General features: G+C 37.3%; 1 non-coding gene across 1 annotated transcript; it reads left to right on the top strand.

Moving 5' to 3' along the window:
- The first annotated feature begins 427 nt into the window (after window positions 1-427).
- Window positions 428-534, top strand: LOC121168082. Its single transcript, XR_005885688.1, has one exon. It is a non-coding gene; the product is annotated as a U6 spliceosomal RNA (small nuclear RNA).
- The last annotated feature ends 15,118 nt before the right edge of the window (window positions 535-15,652 follow it).

The raw sequence follows: 15,652 nt of genomic DNA, 5'->3' as shown, positions 1-15,652 counted from the left end.
AGACAATCACCCAATGTGAGGATCTGCCTCTAAGAGATTTCACCAAAGGAATGTCACTACCTAGGAATAAGTATCCATCACATAATCTGGGATATACCTAGATTGCATTCCAAGCATACTTCTACATGTCTGTATGTGATACAGTAACCTCATGCCTGGGTATATATCTTAGGATATTTTAAAGTGTAACTTAATATTTATTGGAACATTATTCACAACATTAGAAGGTGAACTCTAGTCCCTCAAAGTTGAATGAGAATTTAAAAACGTTATATATCAACAAAATAGGAAACTGTGAGGCTTTAAACAAAAGGAAGTTTTGTCATTGACTGCATGATGGAAGTAGGAAATGCCATAGCAGTTGAAATAAATCAAAATCAGAAAAATTACACTGTGAATTCAGCTGATATATAAGAGGGTATGCGTTGTGCTTGCTTTGGCAGCACATATACTAAAACTGGAACAATACAGAGAAGATTAGCATGGTCCCTGTGCGAGGATGACAAGCAAATTCATGAAGCGTTTCATATAAGTTAAAACAAACAAACAAACAAAAAAAGGGGAGGAGTATAAGTCAATGAACAAGACAAAGATTTAAATCATAATTAAGACCAAAATCCAAGCAAGGAATCCATGAGGAAAAAAAAATCAAAATTTTGCATGAAAACAGGGATAGGAAAAATTGGAAGGTTTACACAGTGATATGAGATTTAGTATGTATAAAATATAGAGGCGCCCAGCACCATAGTGTAGTGGCTAAATTCCTTCCTTGCACCTGCCAGGATCCCACATGGGTGACCACTCTGACCCCAGCAGCCTTCAAACAACTGTATTAATGAATGTTCTTGATAATATTAGGAAAGAATGACTATCAGGTATATCAGAACAAGTAAAAAATTGAGTTAGCAGATTTTCTGCTCCTGAGCAGAAGTCATTGTTACTGATCAAGATGATAAAAATGCTACAAAGCAAGTAAAATATCCCATTATTTCATCGTGCTTTTAACTTCAAGGTGCTAAACTCAAATCTCTCTCAAACACACTTTTATTCTTAAGTTACTGATTGAATGTAATTCAATATATGTAAGGCTCCTATTTTGCATACTGGTTTGGCCATTTCTAAAAATTGTTTAAGGAGTTTTCTTTTTATTTTTCCAGATTATTTATTTTTATTGGAATGTCAGATATACACAGATGGGAGACAAAGAGGATAATCTTCCATTGCTGATTCACTCCCCAAAGGCTTCTACCACTGGAATTGAGCCAGTAATGAAGCCAGGAGCCAGAATTTTTCTGGGTCGTCCAAGTGTGTAGAGATTCCCAAGACTGTGCGCTATCCTTAACTGCATTCACAGGCCACAAGCAGGGCACTGAATGGAGACAGTGTCACTGGGACACAAACCAATGCCCCCATGAGATCCTGGAGTGTGCCAGGTGAAGACTTTTGCCACTAGGGTGTGGCTTATGTACTTTAAGAATTTTTTCTTAAGTTTGAAATGATATTTATCAAAATAAACCTGTGATAGCAGGAAATGAGAATATTGTACATAAATAGTTCACCATGAAGAAATTACACACATATATTGAAATAAGAAATCTCATAGAAATGTTATTTGTATTACTAGAAAGCAAGTAAATGGACATGATCCCATTGGAAATATCATCATCAAACATGACTCTGATGGATGGCAGCTCCAACTTGTGAGGAAGCTGGGGTGGCCTTGGCTGGACAAATGTAGTACCTGCTGTCATGAGTGTAGGCTGGAGAATGTAGTAGGTTGTGTTGAGTTAGGCTTAAAGACCCCATGATGCATATGCAATCTGAATGGGATGTGGGGCAGAACAGAACAGTCCACTGCTCAATCTAGCAAGCACAGGAAACCGAGCTGGGGACAATCTAGTGGGGTGTTTTGGGGGATTACTTTGACTGTGCCGCAGCTCTCTCTGGTGTACGTGATGGTGGAGGATGCGGTGGACAGGGTTGGGCTCGGCTGTGGCAACAACGGGTTTGAGGAGGAAGGAAGGCAGAACAAATGGATTAACTACCCAAATGATATAAGATAACATATATCTGGACAAATGGAGAGTCAGAGGTGATCTATGTCAGCCAGTTGAGTTTGGAAGGATTCCCTCATCCTTGGAGCAGTGATAGCAACAGCATCTCTGAACCATCAACACCACTTGACCAGAACACTCTGAAAATGCTCTACTACGAATAGTTTGGCAGGACATTGGGTGGCTATTCATAAGCAACAGTAACAGAGGTGGTTGGAGGCCCAACATTGTTTCTGCCCTGGTGTCCACCACACTCACATATACAGAAAGAAAATGTGTAAACGATGGTATTGTCTACTTTTCCCTGATTCTCCAACTTTCTCATCCTGATCATTTACGTGAACAGCTATCAATACATTTTTAAAAGTGAAATTTCTCTTTAAGGAATTTATTTCTTTTACATTTGGTATATTAAAGTACTTCTGATTTTTGTGTATTGAATTTTGTACCCTAAAATAATTTTCCATTTTTATGATTAATAATTTATGATACAGTTCCATCTCCGTGGAATTACACTAACCCTTTCCCCAAGGCCCTTGCCCTGCTATGATTCACCTTATGTTATTAAAATAGTACAGTTCTTTGTAAGGCATTATAAGTCCATCATTGCAAGCATGGGCAATGGCAGAGAGTCCAGCATCCTATTGTCATGATATGGTTAACAGAATCATTGAGAGTCCATCTTTGATCTGCAGGTAGAGATGCATACTGCATGTATCCTCACATCTTAATTTGATTGTCTTCATTACACAGTTGCTATACATCCCCTTAAATGAAACTCCACAAAACAAAATAATCAACAGGAAGAAAACATGAATTAACAATGTCAAGAAGATACATAACATGGTACTAAATGACTCATGTCACTGAAGAAATGAAAAAGAAAATCAAGAATGTTCTAGGACCTGGCAGTTTGGCCTAGAGGCTAAAGTCCTCACCTTGAATGCGTCAGGATCCCATATAGGCACCGGTTCTAATCCCGGCATCCCCACTTCCCATCCAACTCCCTGCCTGTGGCCTGGGAAAGCAGTCCAGGACAGCCCAAAGGCCTGGGACCCCACACCCTCCTGCGAGACACAGAAGAAGTTCCTGGCTTCTGGCTTCAGATCGACACAGCACCGGCCATTGCACTCAATTGAGGAGTGAATCATCAGATGGAAGATCTTCTTCTCTATCTCTCCTCCTCTCTACATATCTGACTTTGTAATAAAAATAAACAAATCTTAAAAAAAGAATTTCTTGAAGAAAATAGTGGTACTGTATGGCCTTTGAGTCAGTGAATAATTTGCAAAAAATAAAACTGTTTCAGGGAACTGAAAATAAAAAAGAAATGAAAAATCTATGAGATACAGTTTTGGCTTCTCTTTCTTGGTGAGATATGCCCCCTATATGTAGCAGGTAGATTTTTTTTTAATCCAGTCTATTAACCTATGAAATTTGATTAATAAATTTCCAAAGTTAATATGCATAGGTGATAACTTCTTCCTGTCATTTTAGCAGAGGGCTTTCTTTGATTTAGTGTTCTGCTCTTATTTTACTGGAATAATCTTTACATTGCTTTTGGTATTGGTGGGTTCTATTCCTTTTCCCTCTCAAGAGAACATAAAGATTGAGTTTTATTTGTAGGGCAGGTCTAGAAGAAGCATTTACTTTCAGTTTTTTCTGAGCTGTGGAAGAATTTTCTTTCATTGCAAAGACAAAGGAAAGCTTTGCTGGATATGCTATTTTGCACCTACATTTTTTGATTATAAAATCTGTATTAAGTCACTCAATTCTCTCCTATTACACATCAGCTGCCATGGCACCTTACTGTTTTAAACAAATACTAACAGATTTAAAGGGAGAAGTAGACTCCAATGCAGTAATACTGGGGGGACCTTAATACCCCATGAACATTAATGGGCAGATTGACTAGTCTGAACCTCAGTAAGGAAACAATAGAACTCATTCAGAAACTATTGTAAAAGGTTATAGTTGAGCTCTAGAGAACCTTTCATCCTATGGTCAGAGAATACACTTTTTTTTCATCGGTACATGGAACCTTCTCTAACATTGATCATGTTATAAGACACAACACCAGCCTCAGCAAATTTAAACAAATAAAATTACATCATGCATCTTCTGAAACAATTAAGGAGTCAGATTAGAGAACAAGTAGCCAAAACACCAAGGAAGACATGGAAATATATGGAGACTGAATAACATGCTATCAAATGAGCAATTGTTTAGAGAAGGGATCAAAGGTTTAACTGAAAAAAAAAATGCTTGAAACAAATGAAGGCAGCAGCACAACATATCAAAACCTAGGAGACATAATCAAGGCAGTGTTAAGAGGAAATTTCATCTCAATCAATGCATATGTTAAGAAAATAGACACTCCACTGGCCCGACTGACCAAAAAAACAACAAAAAAAAGCAAGAATCAACAGCATTAAAGATGAAAAAGGCAACATAACAACAGACACTGCAACCATTAAGAAAATAATTAGAAATTACTACAAAGAACTGTACTCCAATAAATTAGAGGACCACCAAGAAATGGAAAAGTTCTTAGACCTCCACCACTTACCAAAACTCAGTCCAGAGGCAACAGAAGAATTAAATAAACCCATAACTGAGACAGAGATTGAAGCAGTCATCAAGGATCTTCCAACAAAGAAAAGCCCAGGCCCAGACGGTTTCACTGTAGAATTTTACAAAACATTCTGAACAGAACTAACCTCAATCCTCTACAAACTCTTCAAAACAATAGAAAAGGAAGAAACCCTTCCAAACTCGTTCTATGAAGCCAACATCACGATAATCCCAAAACCAGATAGAGAACCATCAGAGAAGGAAAACTACAGACCTATCTCTCTGATGAACATTGATGCTAAAATTCTCAACAAAATCCTAGCCAATAGAATTCAAAAAATCATCAGACAGATCATTCATCCGGATCAAGTAGGATTCATCCCTGGAAAGCAAGGATGGTTCAACATTCGGAAATCCATAAATGTGATACATCACATCCAAAAGCTAAAAAACAAGAACCACATGATAGTATCAATAGACGCAGAAAAAGCTTTTGACAAGATCCAACACCTCTTCATGCTAAAAACTCTAACCAAGGTAGGCATAGATGGAAAAATCCACAACATAATCAAAGCAATCTATGAAAAACCCAATGCCAGCATCATACTGAATGGAGAAAAGTTAGAACCCTTTCCGCTGAGATCTGGAACAAGACAAGGATGCCTGCTATCTCCACTGCTATTCAACATACTCCTAGAGGTACTTGCAGAGGCCATAAGAAACCAAAGGCATACAAATGGGGAACGAAGAAGTCAAGCTTTCGCTATACGCAGATGACATGATCCTGTACATAGAAAAGCCAGGAGACTCAATACAGAAACAGCTAGAACTTATACGAGAGTTTGGCAGAGTGGCAGGGTACAAAATTAATGAACAAAAATAAACAGCCATTGTGTACTCAAACAGCCCGAAGTTGGAAAAAGAGTTAACCAGCAAGATTCCATTTAAAATAGTAGAGAAAAGTATGAAGTATCTGGGAATAAATCTAACTAAAAGTGTAGGAGACCTATTCAAACTACTCAAAAAAGAAATTGAACAAGACCTCAAAAGATGGAATAACATTCCATGCTCCTGGATAGGTAAAATCAACATCATTAAAATGTCTATACTACCAAAAGCAATATACACTTTCAATGCAATGCCAATCAAATTGCCCAAAACATTCTTCACGGAACTAGACACAATGATTCAAAAATTCATCTGGAAACACAAAAAACCACGAATAGCTAGAACCATCCTAAAGAACAAGAAGTTAGCAGGGGGAATCACAGTTCCGGACCTCTGGACATACTATAGAGCAGTGGTTATCAAAACAGCCTGGTACTGGCACAAAGATAGAGAGGAAGATCAATGGAATAGAATAGAAGCACCAAAAGGGAACCCACACAGATACAGCCAATTAATCTTTGACAAAAAGACCAACGACAGTCCAAGCAAATGGGAAGGCCTCTTCAGTAAATGTTGTTGGGACAACTGGCTGATAGCCTGCAGACACAAAAAGATAGACCCACATCTGTCACCATACACTAAGATCCAATCTACATGGATAAAAGACCTAAACCTACATCCAGAAACCTTCAAACTCTTGCAAGAAAATATAGGAAATACCCTGCAAGACCTAGGAGTAGGTCCTGACTTCTAAGAAGGACACCAAAAGCAATAGCAGTTGAGAACAGAATAAACAAATGGGACCTCATCAAACTAAGAAGCTTCTGTACAGCAAGGGAAACAATCAGCAAAGTAAAAAAGCAACCCACAGAATGGGAGAAGATCTTCACGCACTATGTAGGACATAGAGGGCTAATTTCCAGGATATACAAAGGACTCCAAAACAACCAAAACAACAAAACAAACAAGCCACTCAAGAAATGGGCACGGGAAATGGGCAAACATTTCACAAAGGAACAAATCCAAATGGCAAACAAACATATGAAAAAATGCTCAAGTTCCCTGGCAATAAGGGAAATCCAAATTAAAACATCGATGAGATACCACCTAACACCAGCAAGATTGGCCCACATAAAAAAGAACACCAACGAGACTTGTTGGCGAGGATGTGGGGAAAAAAGAACCCTACTCCACTGCTGGTGGAGCTGCAAGTTGGTACAGCCTTTATGGAAATCAGTTTGGAGAACACTCAAACAACTCAAAATGTCCATACCATATGACCCAGCAATAGCACTCCGGGGAATATATTCAAAACACCTGTTTCACGACAAACCAACATGCATCCCTATGTTCATAGCAGCACAATCAGTAATTGCAAAAACATGGAAGCAACCAAAATGCCCATCAGCAGAAGATTGGATACAAAAGCTTTGGTTCATCTACTCCATGGATCCTTGGAATACTACTCAGCTATTAAAATAACAAAATGCAGTTCTTTGTGGCTAAATGGGCCCAACTGGAAACTATTATGTTAAGGGAAATGAGCGAATCCCAAAAGGTTAGATATCACATGTTTGCCTTGATTTAACTTGTAATTTTTGTTTGATTGTTTGTTACTTTTTGAACCTGTCATTGACACTGTCTCAACCCAGATGTTTCGAAGAAGGAAACTTGCATTATTTTTAACATATTGTTTACCCAATACTATGTCAATTAATTCCACAATGTTGTATATTGATACTGAGGTTTTATTGGGGCTTTTAACTGACCGGATCTTTACTCTGTTAGCCCTATCTTCAGACTAGAGAAGGTCTCCCCAAGAGGCCACTGAACTTATCTGGACAATAAGATGCTGGACTTTATGGTAGGTATATGCTTGCAATGAAGGAATCTCAACTGAACTTGAATGGTGGTTATGCAGCAAGGTGGAGGAATCCACTCTGGTGGGAGGGTTGTCGGAGGGGTGGGGGGAGTCCCCAGTGCCTATGTAAGTGTATCACATAATACAATGTTAATAACAATAAAAAATAAATTAATTTTAAAAAAAGAAAATGGAAACTATGATCTTACCCACTTTCTTGTAGCCCTTGATCAATTGAGCCCTGGTCAACTAAGTAAAGATTGTAAAAAAAAAATTAGTAATATAAAAATAGTAGGGGCCCGGCGCGGTGGCGCAAGTGGTTAAAGGTCCTCACCTTGCACGCCCCGGGATCCCATATGGGCGCCGGTTCTAATCCCGGCAGCCCCGCTTCCCTTCCAGCTCCCTGCCTGTGGCCTGGGAAAGCAGTTGAGGATGGCCCAAAGCTTTGGGAACCTGCACCCGCGCGGGAGACCCGGAAGAGGCTCCTGGCTTCGGATCGGCATAGTATCGGCCCGTTGCGCTCACTTGGGGAGTGAATCATTGGACGGAAGATCTTCCTCTCTGTCTCTCCTCTCTGTATATCCGCCTTTCCAATGAAAAAATAATAAAAATAAATCTTTAAAAAAAAAATAGTAGGAAGGTCAGCAAAAATAAGAGTAAAAACAGAAGTTAAAGCTTGAAATAATGTTGTTCCTATAAATTGTTAGGACAGTAACATTACCAGTGAAGTAGGTGATGAATGCATATTTCACAGTTGTGAGAAATTATAACCAAACTATTCATGGATTTGAAAGACAATCCTGAATTTTATTTTCTGCACATGGGAAACTCCTGGATTTGGTACCCATTCATTTTATCCAAGAACAGTTTAGATTTAGCTAAGAATTTACAAAATACATAACTAAAACTGACTAATGAAGACGGACTCTAGATAAATCATGTTGGATAGTAATAACTATCCTGAACTTCACAAAGTTTCTTTAACTTCACTTTTTTATTCCACCATCAAACCTCTGTGACACTAATTTCTGCAGGATTTGAGTTATTAAAACAAAACTTGGAAGCAGTTTAGACCTATCCTCTATAACTAGTGCCATCACAAACCAACTTACCATAGTTACATTTACAAGTAAGCTTGGTTTTCACAGTAAATGCTTTAAGAGAGAACATCTAGATATCTATTCAAGAGGTTTCCACACCTTTGTACTGATATCTGGCATGAGATATCATAACTTCCTTAATAAACTTTTAATTGTGATGATGAAGAAATTATGCTTGAGAGTAATTTGCTATACTAGATAGATATATGTATATTTCCAATGAATAAGGCATTTAATTTTTAGAATTCTTTGCTTCCCCCCACATTATCTCTCTACCTACATTTACTGAAATATAATTTGTGCCTTTTGACTTTAATAATTAAAAAATAGGATAAAAAAAGAAACTAGAAAAGCAACAAGTAAACAAGCTAAACTTACAGTTGCTTTCAAGAGCAAAACAATCCCAAGATTGGTAGGACAAAAGAAATAACCAAAAAAAAGCATGGAAATAAACCAAATAGAGAGCAAAAGAACAATACATAAGATCAACAAATCAAAGAGAATGTTTTTTGACAAAATCCAAAAATAAACTCCCCACTAGCCTAACTAACCAAAAAAGGAGGGAGAAGTTACCAGAGCCTAAAAAGAAAACATAACAACAAAAAGGTCAGACATATAGAGAATTATTAGAAAATATTACAAACAATGATGTTGGAAAAAAAAATCAGAGGGTCTAGAAGAAATGGATAGATTTTGGACAAATACAACTCACCAAAACTGAATTGTGAGGGAATTAATACTCTAAATAGATGTATAGAATTGACTGAAATTGAAACAGTAATTAAAGCCCACCCAACCAAGAAAAGCCCTGGAACAATGACTTCACTGCAGAATTCTAACAATTATTTTAGAAAAAAAAAAGCTTACCTCAATTCTCCACAAGATTTTCCAAGCAGCAGAAAAGAAGGCAATTCTCTCAAGCTTTATATGAAGTCAATATTACCTTAATACCCTGAAGCTAGATAAAGACACTACAAAAGAGAGCTACAAATATCCTTGTTGACTATAGATTCAAAGATCCTCAACAAAGTCCTAGCCAACAGGATACAACAGTACATCAGGCAGATAATTCACCAGGACTAGGTGGGATTCAACCCTGGCATGCAGGGATGTGAGAAACTACATTAATAAATTAAAAACTAAAATCACATGTGCATCTCAATAGATGCAAAGAAGGCATATAATGAAATCCATCACCACTTTATGCTGAAAACTCTAAGCAAGATAGTCATAGAAGGAGCAATCTAAAATATACTCAAAGCAATTTATGGCAACACAACGCCAGCATCATACTAATGTGGAAAAATTATAAGCTTTTGCACTGAGATCTGGAGACAGACAAGGATGTCCAGTATCACCACTGCCGCATTGGGGATAACTGGATAACAGTCTGCAGAGGTAAGAAGCAAGATCCCCCTCATCACCTTATACAAACATCAGTTCAAAATGTGCCAAGAACTTCAACCTGCACCCAGAAATCATCAAACTACTATAGAAAATACTCTCCAAGATATAGCAATGGGGGAAGTCAAAACCAAAATAAATGAATGGGATTAAATCAACTGAAGAAGATTCTGAACAGCAATGAAAACAATTAACAAAGTAAAAAAGCAACCAATAAAATGGGAGAAAATCTTTTCACACTACACAACTGATAGGAGAATATCCAGGATTTACAAAGAGCTTCAGAAACCCAGGGACAATAAAACTAACAAATAATCTTGTGAAAAAATGGGTGAAGGAAATAAACAGATATTTTTCAAAAGAACAAATTCAAATGGTTACCAGACATATGAAAAGATGCTCAGGCTCCCTAGCCATTAGGGAGATGCAAATGAAAGCCACATTGAATACCACTGCTTCACCACTGCTTGTAGGGTAGGCTAGTACAACCACTGTGGAAATCAGTATGGAGAGTGCTTAGAGAATTGCAAATGCACCTGCCATATGGCCCAGTTATCACATCCCTAGGAATATACCCAAAGGAAATGAAAACTACATATGAGAAGGGGGTCTGTAACCCTCTATTTAGAGCAGCAAAGTCTACTATACCAAACACATGGAAACAACCCAGATGCACATACAAAGAGCAGAGGTTAAAGAAACTATGAATATCTACTTCATGGACTATTACTCAGTCATTTAAATAATGAAATTATTCAATTTGCAACCAAGTCATCCCAACTAGAGACCATTATGCTCAGTGTAGTAAACCAATCCCAAATGGACATATGCCCTGTGTTTTCTCTGATAGAAGGCAACCTTAATGCAAGTCATAAGATCAATGGCCCTTTTCAATTGTGTTTTTACTACAATCCATGGGTTTTGATATTTTTACTTTCATATCTTCAAAATAGCTTCTTTTCCCTATGAAATTATTAATTGACTCATACAGTAGCTTCATTTTCTCAAAGAAGCTTTTGTGTTTTCTTTTTTCATTTCTTCATCAATACATTGATTATTCATTAGTACGTTACTTAACTCCATGGTGCTATAGATTTCTTGTTTTAACTTTGCTTGTTATAAAACTGCTGTTGATTTTGTTTCATGGCTTCTCATTTAAGGGAATGCATAGTAACTGCATAATGCAGACAATCATATTTAGATATGAAATACAATACAGTATGCATCTCTACTTCCAAATCAAAGATGGACTCCCTAAGAAGCTATTGCATATAACTTGACAATAGGATGCTGGACTACCTGCCATTGTCTGTACCAGCAATATCCTGACACACTTAAATAACAGAATGATGAACTTATGACTGCTTGTGAAGCACTATAATATTGTAATAATATGGGGAGTATCAGTTGGGTGTGTTGATTTGGGGAGAGAGTAGGGGAAATCTCAGAGTCTATGGAATTATACCATAAAAATAAAAGAAATTAGGAAAAAAAATTACATAGAAAGGCAAGAGACTAGAAGTCTCACACAATACATGATTTGAAAGGCAGAATATTATCATTATGTCATATCCCACATAGAATGTGATAGAGTTTGGCTGTGTATCCTGGAACACAATAAAACCTTACTTAATTGATACCTATGGAAAACATGTAATTATTTTCCCTACTGCATGCTCTTATCTCTGTAAGAGTCAACGTTTATGAGACTCTCAGGGAGACTCCTCTAGTGATGCTAACTTTAAGAATTTGCCACATGATTTGTCATCCACCAATTTTCGGATTGAAAGCCATAATCTAGGAAAGGAATTAGAGAACAATTGCATATTTTCCCCACCACTGGAAAAGTAATACTACAACGTAGTTCTCAGGGAGCACAAGAGTGAAATTACATTAATGTCTTTCTTTTTCTTTCTTTCTTTCTTTTTTTTTTTTTTAAATGTACTATAAGACTCAACACATTCAGCTGCCATTAAAAGTTTAGCAAAATGATACTGAGCTCCTGGACCTTTTCTTCATTTTCTTTACATATGATGATCATATCTCATCCATTCCATGCATAAAAAAGTTTAAGAATGTTACTTTCCATATCATATTTACTTCCTCTCCCACATCAGCACTCTAGCATTGCTCATATTTTTCTCTCAAGTTTAAAAAAATGTGTTTTTCAATTTCTTCATAATGATAACATTCCATTAATGAAAACGTTCAACAAGTAATAAGTAGAAAAACCATTGATCCTCAGGATTATAGACAAGATCTGTAGAAATCAAGTCCCAAATTGTCCACTTACTTATAGATATGACAGGTTTTGTGTACTCTATTAGTCATGACAAATCAGGGAAAACATAAGACATTTGTCTTTTGGAGAGAAGGGTTTATTTCACTTAGCAGAAGATCTCCTATTGTTTCCATTTTGTTCCAAAAGACAAAACCTTGTTTCAATGGGTGAGTAGTATTCCATGATGCATAAATACCTCAAGTTATTTATGTAATCAGCAATTGAAGGACATCTTGGTAGATATTATTTCTCAGCTGCTAAGTTAAGCTGCTATAACCAAGGAAGTAAAAATAATTCTTTGACATGCTAAATTCATTTCCTTTGAGTTAACTCACAAAAGCAGAAAGGGAGGATTTTTTCATACTGTCTTCCTTAATGATATAACTGTGTGATCAAATGTCCTTTAGAAATTACTGGTGTAATAACCTGATCTGTTTATTGATCTTTTTTCAGTTTGGTCTGCCAGTAGATGAAATGTGATGTTGAGTCATCCATTATTGCTGTGTTTTCGTTTATATTGCCTTTATGTATGTTTAAACTTGTTTCAAATAGCTAAATACCTTAGCAGTGGGAACATATATATTTAGTATAGTCACATTTCCTCTTGATTTATTACTTATCCCTAAATAACTTTCTTCTTTACCTATATAAAGTATAGTATTTGTGTTAAAATCTATGATATTGAGTATTAGGATGGCTTCTGTTGCTTATACTGTGCTTTCTGTCAGTATAAAATGTCTTTTTCTACATATTCAAATTCATTTTGAGTGCATCTTCTGGATATATTCCCAGGAGAATTGCTGGGTGATATGGTAGGTGAATTTTCAGTTGCCTGAATATTCTCCATAAGGACATCCAAAGTAGGAGCCCCAGTCTACACTTCCACTAGCAGTAGAGTAAGGTACATTTTCCACCACATCCTCACCAGCAGATAATGTTGGTAGGTTTTTATATGTGTGCCATTCTTGCTAGGGTTTATGGAACTTCTATTTACCTAATCTTCAAAGAGAAAACATAAAACAAGAAGCAAATGGTCTCTTCAACAAATGCTGTTGGGACAATTGGATAGCAGCCTGCAGAAGTAACAAACAAGGCACTCACCGTTCACCATACACACAAGATTAAATCTAATTAGATAATGGATATAAACTTACACCAGAAATCATCAAACTATTAGAAGGAAATGTATTAAATCCTCTACAATCTATAGGCATAGGCAAAGGCTTGTCAGAAAAATCATCAAAAGCAAAGGCAGTCAAGACCAAAATAAGCAACATGAGACACAAAGAAAATGAAACAATCAACAAATGAAGAAGTAACCACAGTGTGAGAAAATCATTTCAAACTGCACAACAGATACGGGGTAATATTCAGAATATTAAACAAAAAAGCTCAGAAACACAATCACAAAATAAAGCAGTTAAGAAATAGGTGGAGAAAATGTCAGATATTTTCAAGGAAATAAATCTAAATAATTAATACTGACAAAGGAAAAAAATACTCAAGTTCCCTAGCAATGAAGGAAATTCAAATCAGGTTTCATCTATGAACTAAACCTCAGTGGCTAAAGAAGTCATCTTCATCAGGGGATATTCAGAAGGCTGTGAAGGACGTGGCCAGAGAGCTTGGTCAGACATGTCAAATTGGAGAAAGTGCCTATAGTGATACACAAGTTAGTCGTAGATGCTTTCTAATGCAAGCAGGAAGAAGTGTGTGATCATTCAACCTTCATGATCAGATACAATGCCCCCATGCCAAGATAAACCAAATGCTCACAGTAATCTCACAGTGACATTGTGTGCATGTTAATAGAATCATGAAATGTTTGTGATGTCATAGGGAATTTAGGAATCTGAACTTTTTAAAAAATATATTTTATTATTTTTATTGAAAGGCGGACATACAGAGAGGAGAGACAGAGAGGAAGATCTTCCATCCCATGATTCACTCCCCAAGTGAGCGCAAAGGCCAATTACACTGATCCTAAGCCAGGAGACTCTTCTGGGTATCCCACGTGGGTGCAGGGTCCCAAAGCCTTGGGCCGTCCTCAACTGCTTTCCTGGGCCGCAGGCAGGGAGCTGGAAGGGAAGTGGGGCGGCTGCTGGGATAGAACTGGCGCCCATATGGGATCCTGGGCATGCAAGGCGAGGACCTTAACCACTGCGCCACTGCGCCGGGCCCAGGAATCTGAACTTTTAAGGAATGACCCAGACATTATACAATCCAGACCGTTTCTCTTTCTGAAAATCATATTTCAGCTCTGGGACAGGCTATTGTATACCATAGATTTTTCAGATCAGCATATTTTGATACAGAATCTAGGTTGTGAGTGCATACATATACAGAGGTAATTCATTGTGTTACTGTATACAATGGGTGATTATGACAACAGATGAGTGCGTCTCAAATTTCTTTAAGGCCTCCAACACATCAGACATGTTGTTTCTGTGACATAGAAAACATAAGGATGGGATTAATAACAAATAGTTTTAAAACCAATCAGGTTTATAGATAAATCTAATTTAGATACTAAATATTCTGAACACATAAGAAACATGGCAAATGAGAAATATTTTATATATATATATATATAATAACAAAGGTGAACACATTGCTATCATCTTTGCATTTTGCAAATATTTTAATTGACAAACAGCAATTGTGGATATTGGTACAGTGAGATGTGACCTTTTGATTCATGTATTCTTTTTTTTTTAAGATTTGTTTATTTTTATTTCAAAGTCAGATATACAGAGAGGAAGAGAGACAGAGATGAAGATCTTCCATTCGATGATTCACTCCCCAAGTGAGTGCAACAGCCGGTGCTGTGCCAATCCAGAGCCAGGAGCCAGGAACTTCCTCCAGGTCTCCCACACAGGTGAAGGATCCCAAAGCATTGGGCCTTCCTTGACTGCTTTTGCAGGCCACAAGCAGGGAGCTGGATGGGAAGTGGGGTAACTTGGATTAAAACAGGCACCCACATGGGATCTTGGTGCATTCAAGGCGAGGACTTTAGCCACTAGGCCATGCCACCGGGCCCGACTCATGTATTCTTTATAGAGTAATTCAATCAAGTTACTTACCGTCTTCTTCATTACCTGATTAATAAATCATTGTGAAATATATTTTTCTTAAAATATATGCATGCATACATGTATGTATTTATAAATGCACATATTTATTTTTGAATCAGAGAAAGATGTAGAACATCACTCCACTTGTTCACTTCCTAAAAGACTATAATGGCTGGGACTGAAGCTGTATAAAGCTGATGCAGAAACTAATCCAGGTGATGTTCATGCTCCATTCCCCAAGTGTCCGCAATGACCAGAGTTGAATTGATCTGAAGGCAAGAGCTAGGAGATTCATCCAGCTCTCCCACATGGGTGCAGGGCTTTGGGCCTTCCACAACTGCTTTACCAGACCACAAAGAGAGAGCTGGATGGGAATCAGGCTGCTGAGATTTGAATCAGCATACATATGAGATACT

This window comes from Ochotona curzoniae, unplaced genomic scaffold (assembly GCF_017591425.1).
Source record: "Ochotona curzoniae isolate NIBS_2020 unplaced genomic scaffold, NIBS_Ocur_1.0 patch49, whole genome shotgun sequence".
Classification (NCBI taxonomy): domain Eukaryota; kingdom Metazoa; phylum Chordata; class Mammalia; order Lagomorpha; family Ochotonidae; genus Ochotona; species Ochotona curzoniae.
Note: the sequence above shows the minus strand (reverse complement) of the source record. Positions and strands in the feature narration are given on the sequence as shown.